Source organism: Anser anser (assembly GCF_964211835.1).
Source record: "Anser anser genome assembly, chromosome: 4".
Classification (NCBI taxonomy): domain Eukaryota; kingdom Metazoa; phylum Chordata; class Aves; order Anseriformes; family Anatidae; genus Anser; species Anser anser.
The window spans coordinates 59,045,777-59,066,510 of NC_139724.1; the positions used below are offsets into that span (position 1 = coordinate 59,045,777).

General features: G+C 37.6%; 1 long non-coding RNA gene across 1 annotated transcript in view; it reads right to left on the bottom strand.

The window, feature by feature from the left end:
• Nucleotides 1-2,358: 2,358 nt before the first annotated feature.
• Nucleotides 2,359-20,734, bottom strand: part of LOC310898493 — a 29,010-nt gene continuing 10,634 nt past the window's right edge. The window contains exons 2-3 of the long non-coding RNA XR_014583340.1: nt 7,892-8,051; nt 2,359-4,693 (exon numbers count right to left, since the gene is read on the bottom strand). This is a non-coding gene — a long non-coding RNA (uncharacterized lncRNA). The remainder of the gene's footprint in view (nt 4,694-7,891; nt 8,052-20,734) is intronic.

Below are 20,734 nucleotides of genomic sequence, written 5' to 3' on the forward strand. Positions count from 1 at the left end.
CAATGTTTTTCTCTCTTTTCAGCAGTACAGTACAGTATTTACTGCAGTGATCTGCAGACAATGACACACCAACTGCAAAAGAAATGCTCAGGGGTAATACAAACTATCAGGATTCCCACGAGGTCCAGCATGTGAGATACCTGCCACTAAAGCATGAAATTTAAATGCCAATTAAAATGTTAAAATCTCTTACCTGGTCTCAAAAAACAACTCCTTGTAGTATACATTTTTAGCACTTACAATTGCCGAGTGTGTTTCTAATCCAAAACAACAGCACTTGTTTTCTTTCCTGATTTTTAATCCCTTTGGATTGAATACACTTATTTTCCAATTCAGACCTGGAGGCCCAAGTCTGGATTTGAATCTGACAGCTACCATCTGGACCACACTAGCAGAAAGGGCTGTATGTGATCTGGCACATGTCTAGCATGCCGTTCCACTTTTTGTACATAAGGACATGCCAAAACACCAAGCATGTAGATTATCCTGCATTTATTAAACAAATTCTTTGCCTTCTATTTCATTTTGTTAAACACCTCATTAATGTTTATTTTTCAAGACAAAAATTATTTAACATTGTCTATTCAGCAGCATTGTAAAAAACATTTAAATACTGTATTCTGTAGTGCCATCTAGGGGATTTAAAACCTGGAATAAAGTGCTCATCTGATAAAGAAACAATAGACACTAAGAAATCAGCTATGACTGCCAGGGCAATTTCTTATGTATATCTAGTGTTTGGGATTACATTTTGTGTACAATAGGAATATTAGAACAAGGTCACACACATAGTGTCATATCTGTAGAATCCATAAATAGGAGAAGATGTATTATGCTATACTTCTGCTTTATAGCTCAATAATTCACAAAAGCAATCTTAAAAAAAAAAATCCCCAGTAAAATCAGTGTCATGCTCTGAAACAGGATTTAGAAAAAATGTCCAACCTCAGTTCAGATACCAGGAAATATATGGGATTTGTATGTGCTAAAGATATTTGTATAAAGATTAGACACATTCTTGTATAAAAATTATAGGAAACTGAAATAAAACAGGAGAGCTATGGGCACTTTCTTCAGCACTCAACCTCATTCAGATTTTTTTATGTGAAGTTTCCTGATCCTTACATAGTAGATGTCATTACATAGTAATTTCCAGTGCATCACTGAGAAAATTGTCAGAGATTATTAATTTTAATAACATATTGATAGCCGGACTGATAGCAAAATTACAGAATCACAAAATGATGGAGGTTGGAAGGGACACCAGGAGGTCACCCTGTCCGACTCCCCGCCTCTTGTCCTGGCACTGGGTACCCCTGAAAAGAGCCTGGCTCAGTCCTCTTTGCACCCTCCCTTCAGGTGCAAAGAATACTCATACACATTGATAAGACACACACGCACCCCGAGCCTTTCCTTCTCCAGGCTGAACAGCCCCAGTTTTCTCAGCCTCTCCTCACAGGAGACACATGAAGAGCTATCTCTGGGCCATCAACAGGCATCAGTTGCCAAAACATCACAGAAATCAGTGGATAAGTTACACGGGTGAAGAACCTGGCTATGCACTCACGTGGTCTTTTATTTTTTCATAGTCCCAGTGATAGCACATCAGTTTCCAACCATCAGGATGAGAGACAGGATCGCTACTTTGCATTTAAATCACCAAACCTCATATTTTTGATATTCCATATGGAAACAGTGTGCATTAAATACTTACTTTGATGTCCTGAGCATTATTTGTTCGTTAGGGTAAGATTCTAAAAGCATGTTAAAAGTGTCCTAAGAACTCATACACAATGTTTTAGATGTGCCTTTTATTTGAAGCTATTTTAGAAAGTTGTCAGCCTTTCATCCTGAGAGTAGTTTCCATATTCAACTGATTGCCCCCAGCTCACCATCCTGTCACTATAGACCCTGTCATCTAGATGCATTATGCTTTATGTCCTCTAGTCACCCACTTTGCATCACACACACACAAAAAAATAACATATTCCTGCATTCTCGCCTCCCTAGCCCATGTTCCTGTATCTTCTCCACATTTTTTACCACACTGCACCAACTCAGTGCTACACTCTGCATCTTCCAACGCCCCTGCACTGTTACTCTTGCTTGGAAGGACAAATTGCAGCACTGCCTTGAGGGTGCATAAAGGAGGAAGCAGTGGAGACAGGCTGTTCCTCCGTGTTCTGATCAACAGTCACTGTAGTTCGGAGGCTCCTGTCCAACGCAGACCAACAGGTATGCCATAGCTTAATGAAAGGAGAGGCGGAAGGCTCCAGATGCATATTCCTCTGGGAAGTCATTCTATTATCAATGCTTAGCCCAGACCTATCTAAATGGATTTATAAGGAATGACGCAGTATCTGGAAGTCTGATTCTGCCACCTTGTGAAGAGACGTGTCTTAGGCTCTGCCTGCCCCTCGCTGGCTGATGTTGTTGACCCACCTACCAGCTGACAACACTGTGGATTTTTTCCCTTCTCCTCATTTATTTTGTGGAATTGCTTTCCTAGCCCATTGTTTCCTTCATACCAGTGCTGACCATAGATGAAGTAGTGCTAATGAGCAAAGGAAGGTATCTTCTTCATTTTTTTTTCCAGTAAGTACAGAAGGACTATGAAGACTACAGCACAAGAACAGAAAAGCAGTCAATATGTTTGAGGCTCTCCAGGGTACAGAACCTGGATTCGCTTGAAAACTTTGAATGAAATAAAGTTTGAAGCAGTGTTGATATAGGCAAGGATGCAAAATACAGGCTTTACAACAGCAATTATTTTTGAGGATAACAATCTGTTCACATAAAACACCATCTATATTTAAAATAAGAAGTCACAGGAGATCAGGGGAATTACAAAGCAATGAGACTTGCTGTGGTTTCAGAGAAAGTAATTAAGAGCCTAATTAAGGACAAAAACAAAAGTAAAGCTTGATGGAGGAAAAAAGCAGGAAAGCTTCTACTAGGGGGAGGCACTTTTTCCTACTCTGATATATTTCTTTGAGGCAATGAGCACTCAGACAAGATTCTGTGGGCCAAACTCAGAGAGGAACTTGCAAAAAGTCAACTAATCCATAGCAGGGGTAACTTCTATCTCACAGCAGTATAAGGTAGAGGCTTTTGTTTCTTTTATCACACTACTCTAGGAGACGGACACAGTGACCTGATGAAGACAGCTTTAAACTTGGGGGTCTACATCGAGAGACAAGTTGGAAAGTGGTGCATATGGAGAAAGCCTGCAGGAGAGAAAGCTGCAATGGCACATTCCTGCTGCATGCGCTTCCATACCAATGCTCACAGCTCAGGCAAGAAACAAGACACAGAGCCTAAGTTTTCTTGGTAGTGGAGAACAGTGACACAAGATGCAACAGCCAAAAGCTGCAGCTTGGGAGGCTCAAACTGAACTAGTAAAGCACATTTCACTGGAAAGGTAGTGCAGTATTCTTTCCCTAGAGAAATCGTGGAGCCTCCATTCCTAGCCGCTTTGCAAACTCGTCTAAAAAAGCTATCACTGAACCTGCTGACAGTAGTCCTCCACTGAGCTGGAGACTGGACTACAGGACTTCAAGCAATACTTCGGGGATCTTGTGACACATTTAATGCGCCTTAGCTGCTAATTTGAATTTCGTCTATCGGGCAGGACCACAGCCCATCTGAAGAAAAACAGCCAGAAACTCTATAATATGAATGTCAGCTCCTCAGCATCATTTCTCTCTACAAATCTGTTCCTACTGTGTTGCACTACTTACTAAAATAGACATATCCAAAGAAGACAGTTTTAATACCTGTAGGAACTTAGAGGCTACTGATACAAACCCAGTATGATTTTCAAGAATTTCAATATCCACCTGTATTTCTTCTAATGTGAAGCTGCATGCTTCTGAAAATCCCCTTTGGCATCTATCTGAATCTTCAGGAACCTTTTAAAATTTAGCCCTAAATTCTCTAAGCTCCTTTGGAAAATCCCAGCATTTATCCTTTTAGGATTGAAAAGAATGAACTGCACAACTTTAAGTTAAGAAAAAGTAATAACCCGTATGCACAGTATCAGCAAATTAACTACAAATGTGTCCTTAACATTCTTCAAGAGAAAAGCCTTGCAACTGATAAGATGCATCAGAAAGCTTATAAATCAAGATAACAACTATTTTCAATATAATTCTTCCAACCTGATACCGAAGGCCTCATTTTAAATTATGTAATAGTTTTGATCAGGCCGCTGTGGTTTTATTCATTGTTTGCTTCACTGACTAACATAAGAAACATAATTATCCCTCAAATTTATAAAGTTTACATTTCATCACCTTTTTAATATTATTAAATTAATCATGCAGGAAGCCCAAATGCAAAGTTTAGAATGGAACATATTAAATGAATATGATCGGGGGTGGGGCCACGCACAAAAACAAAAACCATTTTCACACAAAATGGTAAGCTAGCAAGATATCATGTAAAGCTGTTACCAGTTGTGAATGATTTATTTCTACCAAACAGAAGGAATGAAGCTTTTAAAATAATTTTTCATAAATCTGTGAGGAAAAATACAATAACAGTAAGTTGCACAGCATCTTTCATCAGGGATCTCTGATGGTCTTCCCAAACACTGAACTGCATTGGCCTTGCAACTCCTCTGTGAAGCACTTGTCAAACAGAACTGGGTAAACTAAGGCAGCAAGAATTATATTCTTTCTCACGGTAGAGCCTGAAAAAGAAAATAAATTTCCCGCTTTTATTTCAAATATGTCTTTTGCCAGCTCATGTATGAAAACCAAATCCCTAATTTATTTATTTTTTTTTAGCTTGGCCCAAAGCCTGGCAACATTCCTTTGGGAGAAAACACACCAATTTTACATGACTTTAGATCATCCACTCTCAGACATTTTTAGGTCAGGAAGGACAAAGACAGATTTGTGTAGCACACTACCTAATAAACTAGCAGCTGAATCAAAGAGCTGATGCGTATAAGGAGCAAGAAGCATTTTTAATTAGGTTGGCAGGGTATAAAAAAGCAGGTTCCCCCTCCGTCCTATGCTATAGATAGCCTTCTTGTGATGTTCACCGCCCAGACTTCCATTATGCTATTAGCAATCTTTTAGCATCAGAAATAATACTGGTGACACTTGTCATCTAATCCTTTCATTACAACTTAGAGTAGGATCAGCAAAAGAGAATTAAGGAAGAAGTTGTACTTCTCTCAAGTTATCTCCTTAGCAATGGCTGATTTAATCCTAACCTTCACTTTATCAGCTCATAACTTCGTCCTCTGCAACAAGAAACTACTTATAGAGCATGATACATTATTCTCTATTAATATTTTCATCTTTTGACACATTGCACATCTACACCATAATGAGACAATTAGAAACACCGTGGTAAATCTGCTGCTGCAGCTGAAACACGCTGAATACTTAGAGCCCTGTATTGAGCAGCTAGCTTGGGACTTCTGCTCCTTGGCTTTTTTCTCCATTGTGCAATCAGCCACTTGGATAGGTGAAGCAGCCATTATTATAACAGGTCGGGAGAGTACAGAAACCATCAATGAAGGGAAGATCTGGAAGCACGCAGTAAGTGATATGTAGAACAGCTATTTGCTTAGTTCAGTGGCACTTAAATTAAACATTTCTTACATTACTTTTCTTTCACAGGAAGTGTACTGTTTTAATCTCATTGCCTGGCAGTCCTACACATATTTAACTCTTTATACCAGCCTGTATGCCAGTTCTCCGCAGCACCCCATCTGCGTGATATTCCTCAAAACAGCCCCAGCTTCTCTGCTTCATGCTGCATCCTCATAATCCCCAGAACTGGCATCATCTAAGCAGAATGATACTGAAGATGACAGCCCTTGGACATGGGACCGTACATACCATAGTTGCTATGTGTGGTCTCAATTGAATGAGAAGCAAGAGGAGAGTGATCCTATTGCTCAGGTCAGCTGGAGGCCATTTGTCCTGGATGCTGACATGGCTAAGAGCTTTGATATACAACTACATGCCAATGCCAACTGACTGGTAATTTCAGAGGTGTTTAGCCTCCCCGCACCCGGCAGTCTCTGGGCACGGTACATGCAGGAACTGTGGCAGTTGTCTCTCAGTTGCTCTTCACCTCCATTTCAACAGGGTCTGCCCACTCGGGAGTCATTACATAAGGAAGTAGAAACAATAAAAAAAATGGGCCAAATCATTCAAGCCAATACAGAGGATAACAACATATTCTAGGGAACACAAGCCGGCTGAGAAAACAAAGTTTTTGTTCTCTTTTCATGCTCTTTTCACTTCCATCCATTTTCCACTATTACATTATTTTTTTCTGTTCAGTTTGGAACTGAGAAGCAGTAGCTGTTTTCCTGAACTTATTCTCCTTTCATTGTCAGTTGCTTCCTTTGTTTCTTCTTTCTCACTTTTTGCCTATTTTTCCCCATACGTTCATTCAATCCTTCCTCATTTTAGTTATTCATTTGATTCTTCAACATCCCTTCTCAATATTGTGTTCCTTTTCGCCTTCACTGAGCTCTCTACCGGTTGTTAGTCACACATTAAAATCTGTCTTATATGTTGTGCTGTGAAAACTTAGTACATAAATGGATGCATGTCAGTATAAAACCATAGCTATGTAGACGCATATGTGATCAGCTGGATCCTACTGTTTAATTTCCATCCCAGGCAAATGAGATGCTGTAATTTCATTTCATATTTTGTCCAAAGAAGCAAGATTACTATAAATAAATGAGCAATCAAGAATGGTACAAAAATATACCTGACATGCTGATGCTGTCCTTGATACTTGAAGATAAAACGTACCATAAATGCCCAAAAATAAATGTTAAGTGATCATATTTCTATGGTCATTTTTCTCAGTCAGCTATATGAAAGCTAAATATGCCTATTCCCTGACACTAGTACAGATTACTTACCTAATGGTCTATTTATGATGGGTAAATCTCAGGAATGATTACTTTGCATCACTAAGAGGCTATGACACTGGTCCCAGTCCTTTAGGAAGGCAAAGAAGAAAAAGGAAAAAAAAAAAACAAAAACTTCTAAAAGCATAATGTAGATTCTCCACCAAAAGGCAGCAAGTCATTAATTGCACTTGTCAGAATTTTGAAAAGAAAATTTAAATAAAAGCTTTAGTACTATCAAGATGCTGAGCAATTCACAAAATGAAACAGTGACTAGCCTCACAAGCGGCATACTGGAAGACCTAAACATATTTCATAAAATAGTTGAAAGGTCCTGTATGCTGCACAAAATATCTGCACGGGTGCCAAGAAATCATCAAGATGCTGCACAATTAATCTGGTTAGGATTGTTCATTTGGATGGGTTCTAAGAATATTACAATGATTCTTTTTTAGATACAGAGTAATTAGAAATATTTAGTTGATACTGTTATTAAATTCAGAGTGATCCTGACAGACATAGCTTCATAATACAGCTAAAATTCTAGCAGCCAGACAAAGACCAGACACAAAAGGGCTGGAGTCATAGCTGGATGTTACAATTAATCTTGAAGTTCCCCCTCCCCTGCCATTGGATTCCCTTTCCCATGTTCCTTTGTTTTCTTTACTGGACCATGGATCTGTACAGCTATGTTTGAACAAAGAAACATCTTTAAATACATGTATTCGGGGCTCCTTGTTAGCTAGGTCAGTCCCTTAGCATGGGTTTACTGAGCAGCTGCCTAAGCAGAAGTACCAACACAATCATGGGAGCTGTGTGAGGATTCCCTGACTGTCAAGGTCTATCTTAGAAGAGAGGCAATATGCATTTACATCCCAACTTTTAGAAGGGAAATGCTAGCTATTAGGTCGCCAACCAGAGGTAAACTCCTCCAACTGTGTTTTTGAAACAGATATACCTTTTCTTCAGTCTGTTATGACTGTCACATGTTAGGCTTACCTTAAGCATGCTTAATAGACACAATTCTGTGGAATTTGAGTCAGGGACATCCATCTAATCAGTGGGCCCCGTGGGGGGTTAGGTGAGAGATGACTGCCGAGGCTAGCAGCTTGGCAAAGGACTATTCCTCCAGGAATCCTCCGCTGCTGGAACCTGAGTTCTGCAGACAGCATCGATACCTAAGAGGTTAGACTACAGATTTCCCAAGGCTTTAAACACAGACATCTCTCCCACATCTCATTTTGGATATGATTCTTTTTTTTCCCATGACAAGAGGATTTTCTTTTAACTTAAAACAAAGAAAAAATATCTTCTTAAAGTAGATATCATAAACTAGAATGCAGACTGTTCTTTTACAGCGCACTCCATGCAGCAAGTAAAGGTACACAGCAGGAAGCAATGAAGAGGCAGCAAGAACAGAAGAGAATATGAGAGGTAAACTGAAACATGAAGGAAAAGAGAGGGAGAGAGAGAGAGAGAAGGACAAAGAAGAAAATGGCACCTGTCATCCTAATTATGCTTTGAATTTTTAGTCACTGACACTTTGCTTCAGAGGCCTTTCTCTGCTTTGTTGTTCTGCTTCTACTGCCTACTCTCTAATACACGTGTTCCTCTCTCCCCCTTCAATTCAAAACAGGGAAAACACTAGAAGAACTACCATGTTCAAGATCAGCAGAGACTCAATTTCAGAAAAAAAAAATCTTTAGAAAAATTAGAAAAAAAACAGAAGGTTCAATTCAGAAACTTGCTCAAGGAGTTTGAGATTCATGTTTCACCTACAGTAAAATTATCTGACATGAAATGTGTTCTGTACTCCTAAGGGCAAATTTATATATTCTTCATTACTGAGACAGAATGTAATAACACCATGTTTGACCATTAAACTACTGTTTGTAGGACAATGTATTAATTTTCCTCCACCGAAGAAAATCCAGAATATAGAGCCTAACAGACAAAGCCAGCAAACGTGGCCATTTTGGCAAACACTGATGTGTTTCTAACCATTTTAATTACACAATTTCTTTTGCAATCAAGGAAATCCAATCTCACCCCATCTACAGTGCATGACTGGTCAACTACTTACATTGTTTTATTTCTTATGTTTCCTGAGTGATTCAATGAATAGCAGGTATTTTTCTACATGCATAAATGCTCTTGTTGTAGCACAAATATAAGAAATTCCCAGGTGATTATGCAATCAAAATACATTAGTGTATGCTTATATCAACAGCTATGAAAGAGTGATAGGGACATGGTCAAACCAAACAGCTGATTGCAGTTCATTCACTTAGAATTCATGAACACACTGATGGAGGTATTTCAGCACTCCTGACAAGATGTATGTCAGACAGGATCAGATAATCCAGCAAACAAACATGATATGTACCTTGCACTATTGAAGTTGATGGGTGTATTAGTCTAGATTTTCAAACATAACTCAAAGACACCAATATGGAGACAGGAATCAAAAATACTTTAGGAGCAAGTCTTAACTGGACAGGTTAATCGATCAGGATTCAGTGGTGACTTGTGGAATAAAAATGCTTCTATCTCCTGTTATAAAGAACAATCCCGCTTCTATCTCCTGTTTTAAAGCACAATCCTACTTCTCTGATAAAGAAAGAATGATATTTTACTAGTCACTTAGGGCAGCAAGTATTTTCATTGGTCTGCAGAAAGTCCAAGACAGAAACTTCTGTCACTGTTCATAGAGAGACATTAATGAGACAGCATCCAGTTGCAGGCCTGATGAGAATATTCAGCACAGAGCACATCCTTTAAATTTAACAGGCTAAGCATGCATGCACATGCACGCACAGACACACACACACACACCAAAAAAAGTATTTTTTCTTTTTTTTCTGTCAGTATACATGGTTTCTCAGACTAAAAGATGTATTTATGTTTTATCTCTGGAAAACCCTTGCCTAAATTACACAACTTGTCTAATATTTCTCTGGCTATTTGTTCTGGTCTGGACTACCTCAGCCTTGTTCCTTGCTGAAAATGTCAATTCAAGCAGCCCCAAAAACACCACTACAGCCAGAAAATCTTTACCAGAGCTAAATTCTGCAACCTTATCTAATTGCATCACCCCTGTCAACCCCTTCAGTACCCTCAGGTGAATCTAATCTGGTCCGAGGTTTTGAAAGCATTCGGTTTCTCTCAGCAATCCCCAACCTGTTGTTCCCCTACTCCTTGTAGTCCCTCTCCTCCCTGAGCTGTGCTGGTACATGCAGAAAATTTTGCTTGTAAAGACAGGGGCAAAACCAGCATGGAATGATTCAGCCTTTTCTGTACCATCTGTTTCTCCTACACTCATCAGTGGACCCACATTTTCCTTTAACATCCCACTGATTCTAGCATATTCTCTCATTACCCCTTATGTTCCTCGCTAGTTTCATCTACAGCTGGGCCTTGGTCTTTCTGATTTTCCTCCAAATGCTCAAGAAGTTCTGTATGTGTTGCTTCTTCGTTGCCTGGTTTCCACTTCTTGTGTGTTCTTGTGTTTCAGTTCATCCAGGGGCTCCCTGCCTAGCCAAGCAACAATTCTGCCAAAAATTCTCATCTTCCTGTACAAATGGAAGAAAGTTTGTTTCTGAATCCTCTGTAAGTTTTCTTTAAAGATCAACCATCTTGCTTATGCACTTTTTCTCCTCATGGCAGCTTCCAGAGGGAATTCTGCCTCAGAAACTGAAATTTGGTCAAAGAAATTGCCTAAACAAACAGAAATCTGCTTTTCTGAAGTCCAGAGCCCGACTCTGTTGCTCATCTTTCCAGCTTTCCTTCAGATTTTGTCCTCAGTCATCTGTGAACAGCCAATCATGTACACCATTACACTGCTTGATCTTCCTACTTTGCCTTGAAGCTTCCTTATATGCCCTAAAAATATTAGCAGCCACTTTATTGAGTTGAACATAGGGAAGACAGTTGAACGCAGGAAAATTCACTGTGTCCCTGTGATGAAAAATGATTCTTTCTATAAAAAATTAAAAAAAAAAAAGCAAAAATGATTTAAAACATTCCAAAACAAAACTGCAAACAATGAGAAAATTAATATATATATTGTTTATAGTGTGTGTATATATATGTGTATATATATAGTGTGTGTGTATATATATATATATATACGATAAAGGCTTTATGATAAGCCATTTCATTTAACATTTACTGACTGGTTAAAGTCAAGCAGCCTCTTCCTATAGTCTGTCCCCTTAGGATGCAGAAAGGCTAGAAGAAATATTGATTTTCAGATTTGTCCAGAGTACCTCATTTTCATTTCACTCAATATAGAAAAAGAGCAGAAAAAAAAAATCACTATTTTTCTATATTCCCCATGAGGAAATTGAAATATGTCCAGACTGGATGCTACAGTAAGTCTAGTTCAAAGAGGTATGTCTCAGCTTAATAAGGTCCATTTTATTTGCCAGTGAAGAGACACCTGCAGGATGTGAGAGATAGAAATACCATAATTTGCTCTCCAGAAACTGCTAGCATCACTTTTGGTGCATATTAATGCAGCTCAGTACTGTCAATGAGGTGATTATTTGCTCCCTAGAGAGCTCATCTCACAGAGTTTTCATTTTGTGTGGTGCCAGGTATAAGGTCTCTTATACGGCTGATTCCCGTAATGCAGTCTCTCAGAGAAGCCCTCTCCAGCTCTGCTTTTAGCCACTAATTCATAAAGTTACATAAATAACACATGTATAACTCTTATCTTTTTATGGGGTTAAATCAAAAACTTCTGCTTCTTATACCTGCGAAGCCCTTTTACCTCTGTATAGACTTCAGATAGGTACTCTTACACTTCTCTGGATACCAACAGCTGTAAAGACACAGGGGTACTGACTTCAGCAGAGCCACATTCCCCAAGTGCAAAGGGTCCTGGTGCAGTGGAGTAAGCAAGTTTCTCTGCTTTGGCCTAAATCTGGGCAGTTGAACCTGGCTGAGATGTGCATACACAGGTTTTGATCACATATAACATTTTTTTGTTTTGTTTTGTTGTTTTGTTTTGAATATTGGGCTGAATAGAGCTACTGTATTGACTAGGGACAATGGGGACTTAAATGATGCATCTACATTATTGCTTTAATTCAAAAGCATTAATTGAAAGATTGCTTCCTGCACTTCAACTTAAATCACAGAGTCTTGGAGCACACAATCTGGATGTCTTTTGGATGAAGCTCATCTCACATACCCCAAACACCAACGGGCGTTCAGTCCACCAAGCCAGACTGGGTGCTAAGATGAAGAAACCCCTCTGAAATTCATGCTGTGAAGACAGCAGGCTCTCAGCACTGATCAGATCACACTAAAATCTCACTTCTTTGGGGATGTATTGCATCCTAATACAAACATAGCTGAACTGCAATGGATTTCACAGCTTCTTGTGTTATGAATAAATAATATTACAGCCATTATTTTATTCCTTCGTGCTTCTGCAAGACAAAATCTTGCAGTTAATAGTTGGATGCAGCTTACAACAATTTAGCCACTTAAAATTTAATGAAAATACATCTCATTTTTTATATTTACTTCCCGTTTTAAGTCCTCCAATTTATTTTTGAAATCGTAACTTCTACTAGTGCACTCTAGGCCAATGTGAAGTTATCTATGACATCTTTAAACCAACTTGTCTGTCACCCGAGAACTGGCAGCAGGATTTCCTTTAGTTGATACGTACAGGGTAAACACATTGTGACACCTACCGGAACCCAAAACTGTGTCTGGAGTGTATGTAACAGATCCAGAGGATCCAGTACTGGACTGTCAAAGTAGGAAGGAAACGCCTTGCCATACTGGAAGCTGCTTTAAAGGGAACTAGATGGGCATGTGAAGACAGTCACTTGGGATGTGACCAAGGAGATGCATTTTCTTTTCTGCATTTGGTAGATCCTTGTGTGGCTGGTTGTGATGCTAGAACACTTTCACAGCCCCTCTTTCTTGTATAGCAAAAATAATAAGGGTGGCTGCCTAGACAGTAAGCATTTCAATACAAGAACTAGTCTTCAAGATTAAACCTAGGCAAATTAGTTTTTATATTCTCAGGACAAAGAACATAGCACAGAAATATTTGTGTCTTAATCTTATTAAAGTAAAACAGCCATTGTGAATATTGCTTCTAGCATAGTTCCAACAAATTTCCTCTGCATGATGACCAAAAAAAAAACAACTAGGATCTGAGAAATTTTGTATAAAGCAAGGTTTATAAGTTGAGTTCTCAGCTTGTTATTGATTTTTTGTCATCACCCAAATTATTAAAATGAGAAGGAAATACTGTAGCTTAAAAGCACCTTTCTGGAGGCTCCCTTTTCATACCTTATATCAAATATTTCCTTCTTGTTACTGGAACACTTAATAAGCACCTTCCATTTTGTATTCCACAACCGTAACTTTGCGCTACCAGTTCTTCTTAGAGGCATAAGATGCTGCAGTAGTTATGGAAATTACCTCTGTGTCCCCACTAGTACACATTTTAAAACAGCATTATCACCACAGCTTTGTGGCATATCAGTTACAGACAGTGTTTGTGTATCTTCTTGTAAACAGTTCCTTTTAATCTTCTGAATGCAGAATCTGTAAACTCCCTCAGCAAAAGAAATAGTAAAAAAATGCCTGGTCACAATGTCACATATACAAATGTATATAAGTCTGCATCCACACATATATAGCCATAAATAAAAAATAATAATAAAAAAATCCCTATGTCTCATTCACAGAAGTTAACTCTGCTTGGTCTCAAAGAACAGAATTGATGTTTACTGTTGCTACAGATAGACTATAGCTAGGTATCTTCTTTATTTATTTTGTTATTGCTCTAGACTCACCCATCAGTGTGTGTCATTTTAAGAGTCATTAGATGTAAGAAATGCCACCTGTTCATAACAGCATTTGAATGAAAAGGCAAGCTTGGTTCCAGTACATGCTATATAAATTTAGAACTTCTGCATGTTTGACTACATCAGCAAGCACAAAAAAATACCAAAGAACATTAATCCCAGCTCATCAGCACACTGAAATCAACAACAAAAGGTTTTCTAGCTTTTAGTTGCACAAATCATATCTCCCATAAATCGCTATGAAAAATCCTCCCCACTCCACCCCAAAAATCCCTCTTTAAAACTAACCCCTTAGAATATTTATCCCCCCGTTGTAGCATTTATCATAGAAGGCAACACGGTGATGAGTGATGTGTGTGAAGGAAGAGGAAATGCTGTATTCCTTCCACAGAAAATGAAGAGTTCTTCAAGCATTTTATCTTTTCTACCTAAAATCCTCGGACACAAATGCTATGCCCATTACCCTAGTCTGTGTAAGTCACAGGGAAAATCTCCTTAGATTTTCTATCATGCTCTTCACCACACTGCATTAAGTGACCTGATTAACTTGTGTTCTCTTGTAACAGAAGACAAGCTACATGAGCAATTCATTTAATAGGATTCTCAAAGTACTTCTAATGCATAAATATAAACATATTGCTATCTATGTATTTCAGGGAGGAGAGGTCAAAGAAATATATGGTCCACTTAGAGCAAACATGAATTAATCAGTATAGCACGCACTCTGTGTCATTTGACTGCAGAGAGCCTGCACAGCTCTATCATTGCTGTCCAGCTGCATCCCAGCTGAGAGATGATGGATCTTTTGGTGATCCATGCTTACAAGGAATTCATGCCAGAGTTACAGGCTCAGGTTTTTGAACAGATAAGCTGAATTTTGCCATGGAGTTATATTGTGTCGGGTTGAAGTTACCTAACATCCTTCATCGAGCATCTGCGGCCTGGAGTTCAGGTGACTGGGGGAGGGCCACGCTTAAACTGCAGCACCCAGCAGTATTTCCTAGCTTCTGGGCCTGGTACATGCTCTGGTCACATCCAGCACACACGAGCCCCAACTGCTTGCTCCCTGCTTCTCATCAGAAGAAATCCTATCTATATTTGCCAGAAGAAACCTCCAGTATACTCCAGCCTGACCCCAATTTGGACAATGAAGAGAAGGGAGCTCCAAGACAGACCCTCGAATAGACCTGTCTACATGCAAGCCCAAAATATCGTTTTTCCAACATTCAATGGGAAGTCTATGCTGGAAGAGAAGAGTTATTTAAGAAAACAGGTAGATTTAAAGAGCAGTCTAAGGTCACTGGCTTTCCAAAGCTTTCTGTTCAAGGTGTCATAGTCCGTGTGAGACTAAGCAAAGGCATGGCAATGCAGGAAAAGACATCGGTGAAGGTGAGGCAGAGTCTCCTAGCTAATCAAAGACAAGATAGAGCAAAACCAAATGTATGAGAGGCCTTGGTACTCACAAGGTATTGCTATGGAAATTAACTGCTTATAAATTGTACAAACAGAGTCCCACACTCCTCCTAACTAGCAAAAACAGAGTCAACTACCTGCAGATGTAGCATACAAATTCTCTGAAATGCAGCTACTCCTCAGAGCTCTGTTGAGACAGTATAATTGGGTCTGATGAAAGACTCTGCCTAAATAATATCCTTGTTATAGAGCTAAATAATATATTACAATGGGCTAAAGAAAAATAAATCAAGAGAAAGCAAAGCCATTTTCCTTCCACCAGCAAAGTTCAGGTGTTTCTGTGCAAACAGGCTCATTGTTAAACAGTGTCAGCATATTTGGTTTTGCAAGCTTTTTGACTTTGGCTTCTTCTAGTTATCTCATTAGTGAACAGCTCATATAATCAATAAATTGCCAACTGGGAAGCTAAGAGTTTCTTATCCGCAGCTTTGCATGTTTCAGTGTTCTCAGAAATATTGATGAAACTGCATCCTGTTTTCCTTATAACAGCATCTCTCTTTTTGGTTCATTTTAGTTTGTGTATCACAGCAATTGGAATATTCTTGATGCTGTAAACAGTCTTACAGTGCCCAAAGTAGTTTCTCTATATGCTGATAAAGCTAAAATAGATGAGCTATCTTTTATTTATTTTGTTTGTTTGTTTTTTCTTTTTTTCAAGAGAGATTAATTCTCTCTTTCCCAATGCCCCCACATAAAACCTATAGATTTCGAAAATGTTATTGCAAAAAGTCTAGGATTTGAACTCGTAGCATGTCAATTATTCCAGTGGAATTATCTGGCTGAGTACATCTTCTTATTCTGTGACAATTCTTCATAAAGGCAAAGCATCCCTCTGCAAATAGTGTGGGGTAGATAAGTGGACACTCTACTGTACAAGAACACATACTTAGTTCACTCCTTAGTTTACCCAGCACTAATTTGTCCACATCCATTCTTTCAGCATGTCTAACATTTTATTTTTATATACAACAAAAGTGAAACAAATTCTATGGCATGTTTCTTAACACCTTTCCATGCTCTTTTCCACATGGCTCTACCAAGTTTTACAGCAGCCGTGGTGCAGCTTTATTCAGCGTATTACAAACTGCTTTTCAATTGACCACATACCACCAAGAACTGAGATGCTGAAAGATTCCCATCCAGAGTATTGCATGCTAGAGTATTAGTGGGGCTTCAGAAAGTCTCACATAAATTTATTCCCCTTTGTTGACAGGAGAATTGTTTATAATGGATACCAGGGTGGTCTAGCACTATATATTCTTGCATATGCTTCTGAAGGTACTCTGAAACTAGTAACCAAAATAGGGAGCAAAACCAAAATTTGGTTTACTTTTTACTGAAAGAGACACCACTAAAAATAGCTTCTGCCTAAAACGTTTCTGATAGCCAGTCTGACTGCACTTGAAATATGTGAACTAACACTTTGAGCTCTTTAAATACAATCTTTCCAATCAAACCAACTCATTTCCCCATACAGGAGGTAACAGTGCATCTGCCTAAAATTCCTTACCATCAGGAATGCCTATATGAGTATTTAAAAGCAATTTGGCTCTCTAATGGTGCAAGTGTAATATTCAGTGCTTCTTAACATCTTGCCTCATAACAATTCTGCTTTCCCAGATGCAGATGCCAACATATTTACTAATATAGAAGCATAAGAATCAAAATACTCGATCACATCAAGGTCCATCAGGTCTTAATGATCTCTAAGAGCATCCAGCAAAATTGTTTCAGAGCAGAGTATAAAAATGTTACAGACTGGAAATTATCTACAGTCTGCACTGAGTTTCATCCTGGTCTCACATAATTAGAGCTAAGTTTAAGCTCCGAAATGTGAGACAAAACATGATCTACAAAGTTCTTAAAATTAACTGTAATGACCCTGGATATCCTGATTATCATTACAAACATGCAATCCCATTGGTAAATTTGTGGTCTCATCACTTTCTGTTGCACTACAGTTCTACCGTTTAATTATGTGTGCAAAAAAAAAATTATCAGTTTTCAATTTACTATCTTTTATTACACATGCTCCTGCACTGCTTTCTGTATAGCATGCAGATGACTGTCCGAGTCCTTGTGGAACTGGTTATCCTAGTGCTGCTGAAGTTTTATGTAAAGATATTTATTGTGTAATTATGTTAGGAAGCCTAGTGTCTTGGATAGACATCTCTATTATTCTAAATCCAAGTAAATAAAATGAATGCTTTCATTAATGGTCTTTTTGGTTTTGGATTATGAAACAGAAGGGGAAAAAAAAAAAGCTCTTAATCTTTCAACAGTACTCTGAATTTTGCATATTTTTATTATGTCCCCACTTACTCATCTTTCCAAAGAAAACCCACAGCCTCTCAATTTTCTTACAAGAGCTATTCCAGATTCGCTATAAATGCTATAGTTCTTTAATATCCCTCTGAAATGGGGTGATCAACCCTGCACACAGTATTATACAAGAACCCCTATTACTGACTCACAGAAGCATTATAATAATCTCTGTTATTATTCTTCATCCTATTTCATATGCATCCCAATATCTTGCTAACTTTCGTGACTGTAGCTGTGCACTGAACTGCCTATAATTATTTCACTCCTTTTCTTCAAGCAGTAATCTTAGCTTAGAATGCTGTAAAGTGTACAAGTAGCTTTAGTTTTTAACTGTAGCATGCTCTACTTTATATTTATTAACAGTGAATTTCATTATTTTTTAGTTATTTACACAGCATTTTTAAGTCTCTGAAACTGGTCAAGTAACAGGTCTCTTTTCTGGTCCAGGAAATTTCTTTCATTTGGGAGAGATTAAAGTAACTATTGGGCCAACTAGATATACCTGACAGGCCAGCGTATTATGACTAGATGACAGAACAGTCAAACTGGTCAAGGGATGGGCTTAGATAATAACTTCTCAGTTCTCAGTTAAAAAATAAATAATAAAATAAAATAAAATAAAATAAAATAAAATAAAATAAAATAAAATAAAATAAAATAAAATAAAATAGTACTTGCCAAGAAATGCAGTTAAATACATAAATCCTTTTCTAGTTGTAAACCATTGGCATTTGAATATATGCAAACAGAAGCACTATACATGCTACTAAGGATATATGCCATGTATTGAGCAAACAAGAGATGCTCTACTATCTTTCGAAACTTGGTAACATGATGGTAGCTCAGCATATTATTAATGCATTGCTATGTTACCTTGTATTGTGGATAGGTCTTTCTAAAGGTGAATCAGAACAGTAATAAATTTGTGTCCAGCACCTAATTATAGTCTTATTCTTTTCTTTTTCTTCTTTTCCTAATGAAAAGTATTACTGTTAGCCATCCAATTCTTTTCTTACTTGAATTCTTATAATTCTAGGATACATGTAAGCATGATTCATCTTCTAAATGTAATCAGTTGCTTTAGATAGAGAAAACATTTCTGACTAAATTGTCAGTACTTCTCATCCTAGTAATGCGTAATCATGACTTTCATAACCATTTGCATAAACTACAAGCTTTAGTACAGACAACTAACTTAAATTTATCATAACACCTTAAATTTGTATAAAAAGAAGTTTATGGAAAAATGTATTTTGGAGAGCATGTAGTTTAATATTAATCTTAACATAAGAACTCCATTCTAAATAGGTCTGACTATGCCCCGAAACACTGTGAATACAAAAAGCTAGATGACCACACTAACAACCAAATTTTCTCATTTGCCCTGCACATTCTGATCAAAGAGATTTTTATTTTTTTTCACATTCTTGCCCATATTAATGGATTCTTCCTTCTTGCTTTATTTCCAGTGTAAACCCAGAGGTATTACTGACTAGGAAGGAGCAACAGTATGAATGTCACAAATTACCATGTCACACCTCTGGATATGTCTTCAGTTCATTATACAGATCTCACATCCCTTTTCAGCCTGCCTCCCTGTGATGACCTTTGCTTAGCCTAAGCATTTTTATCAATTAAAATAGAATGCTTTATATATGGATGTATTTATTTATTTATTTATTTTAATTGGGGAAGATTAATTTCAAAATTTCATTTTAGGGTAAAGCTAAACATCTCATTTTTCTTATTTTGGGAGGGGGCGTGAAAGTTGTTTGTTTTGTTGAATCATGTTGTTTGCTTTTATTTTCTGAAGCTATTTATCAAATACATTAAGATAATAAATCAATGTGCTTTGTGGTTTTAAAAAACATTCTCCTGAAATGTTTTGGCTTGGTCTAATTATGGCATCGTTTAGTTTCTTCTGGAACTATAGTGCTCAAACTAATTGCATTTACCCTCAAACATAACTTTCCTTCTTTTTGTTTCCATCATTCCTTCCTCTAATTTTATGACTTGTTTTTAATGAATGCATGTGAAAATAGCTTTAAGCAGTTGGGAGTACTCAATTCAAAAGTCTATTTTTGGTTACACATCATTCTCAGAAGTTTCAGTATAGTAAGAAACCTTGCCACATAATCCTTCCCCCACTAAAACTAATCAATGATTAACCATGACCTTCAATCAGACCAGAACTGCATCCATGATTTCTGCACAATGCTAAAATGCAGAAACAAAAATAACTTGAACAAAATCAGTTCAGGCACTCTTATGGAAAAGAGAGAAAAATACATGTATTCCAATTATAAAATAATTCTTGCAGCACCTACTTAAAAAGCTCTAACACAAAACAAGTTGTATCAGTGACCTAAAAATCTCACAAAAAAAAAAAAAAGCTTTAAATATAAACAATGTCTCTGGTGAAATTTATTTGATTGCACTCATTTTTTATACTCTTTCTAAATCTTCTATATAACATATTTCATATACAATTCTTGTGCCAGTAAATACCTGTAGAATACCAGAGAACATGGTATTCATACAAATACATACAATATAGACTTCTTCTAGCTGCAAATACATTATGCTATTTTCCCTATGAAAGGCTTTATTAAAATACCTTTCATTATTAAAAATAAAAATACAAGAACAAAGTACAAATAATCCATGCTAAATGTATTAAGCATTGCAACATGAACAGACCTGTGGCTCACACCCCATGACAGACATACACACACATCACAACATCTTGCATCCATGACCCGATGACTAGCAATAGAGTTGTACCAGAGATGATTCAGGTCCAATGAATTATCGTATCAATTTAGTAATTTCAGTACTGGAAATCAGTTACTTTCAAAGGTGTCCAGTGACTTTGAGTAGGACAAAATTTTGTCCTGAGTGTTTGAAGAGAACAAGAAGGGGACTAGGATGGCAAAATTAAATTTACAAACGTTATGAAAACGTGGGGAGGAGGGGTCTTTCAGCATTCAGAGTCTGGATGATATAAATAAATACTGTCTCCACTTTCTCCTGCTGTAGTTAATTAGGACATCCTAATACTCACCTGATCTGTACACATTGAAAACCTGCACACAAATGAAAAGAGGTTCTTTAAAAGTCATTTTGCATCCAGATGGAAGGATCAAGCAGAAGCTCTGAGAAAAGAGGCCTGACAGATCAATCAGTCTTTAATTCACAGTTTTCA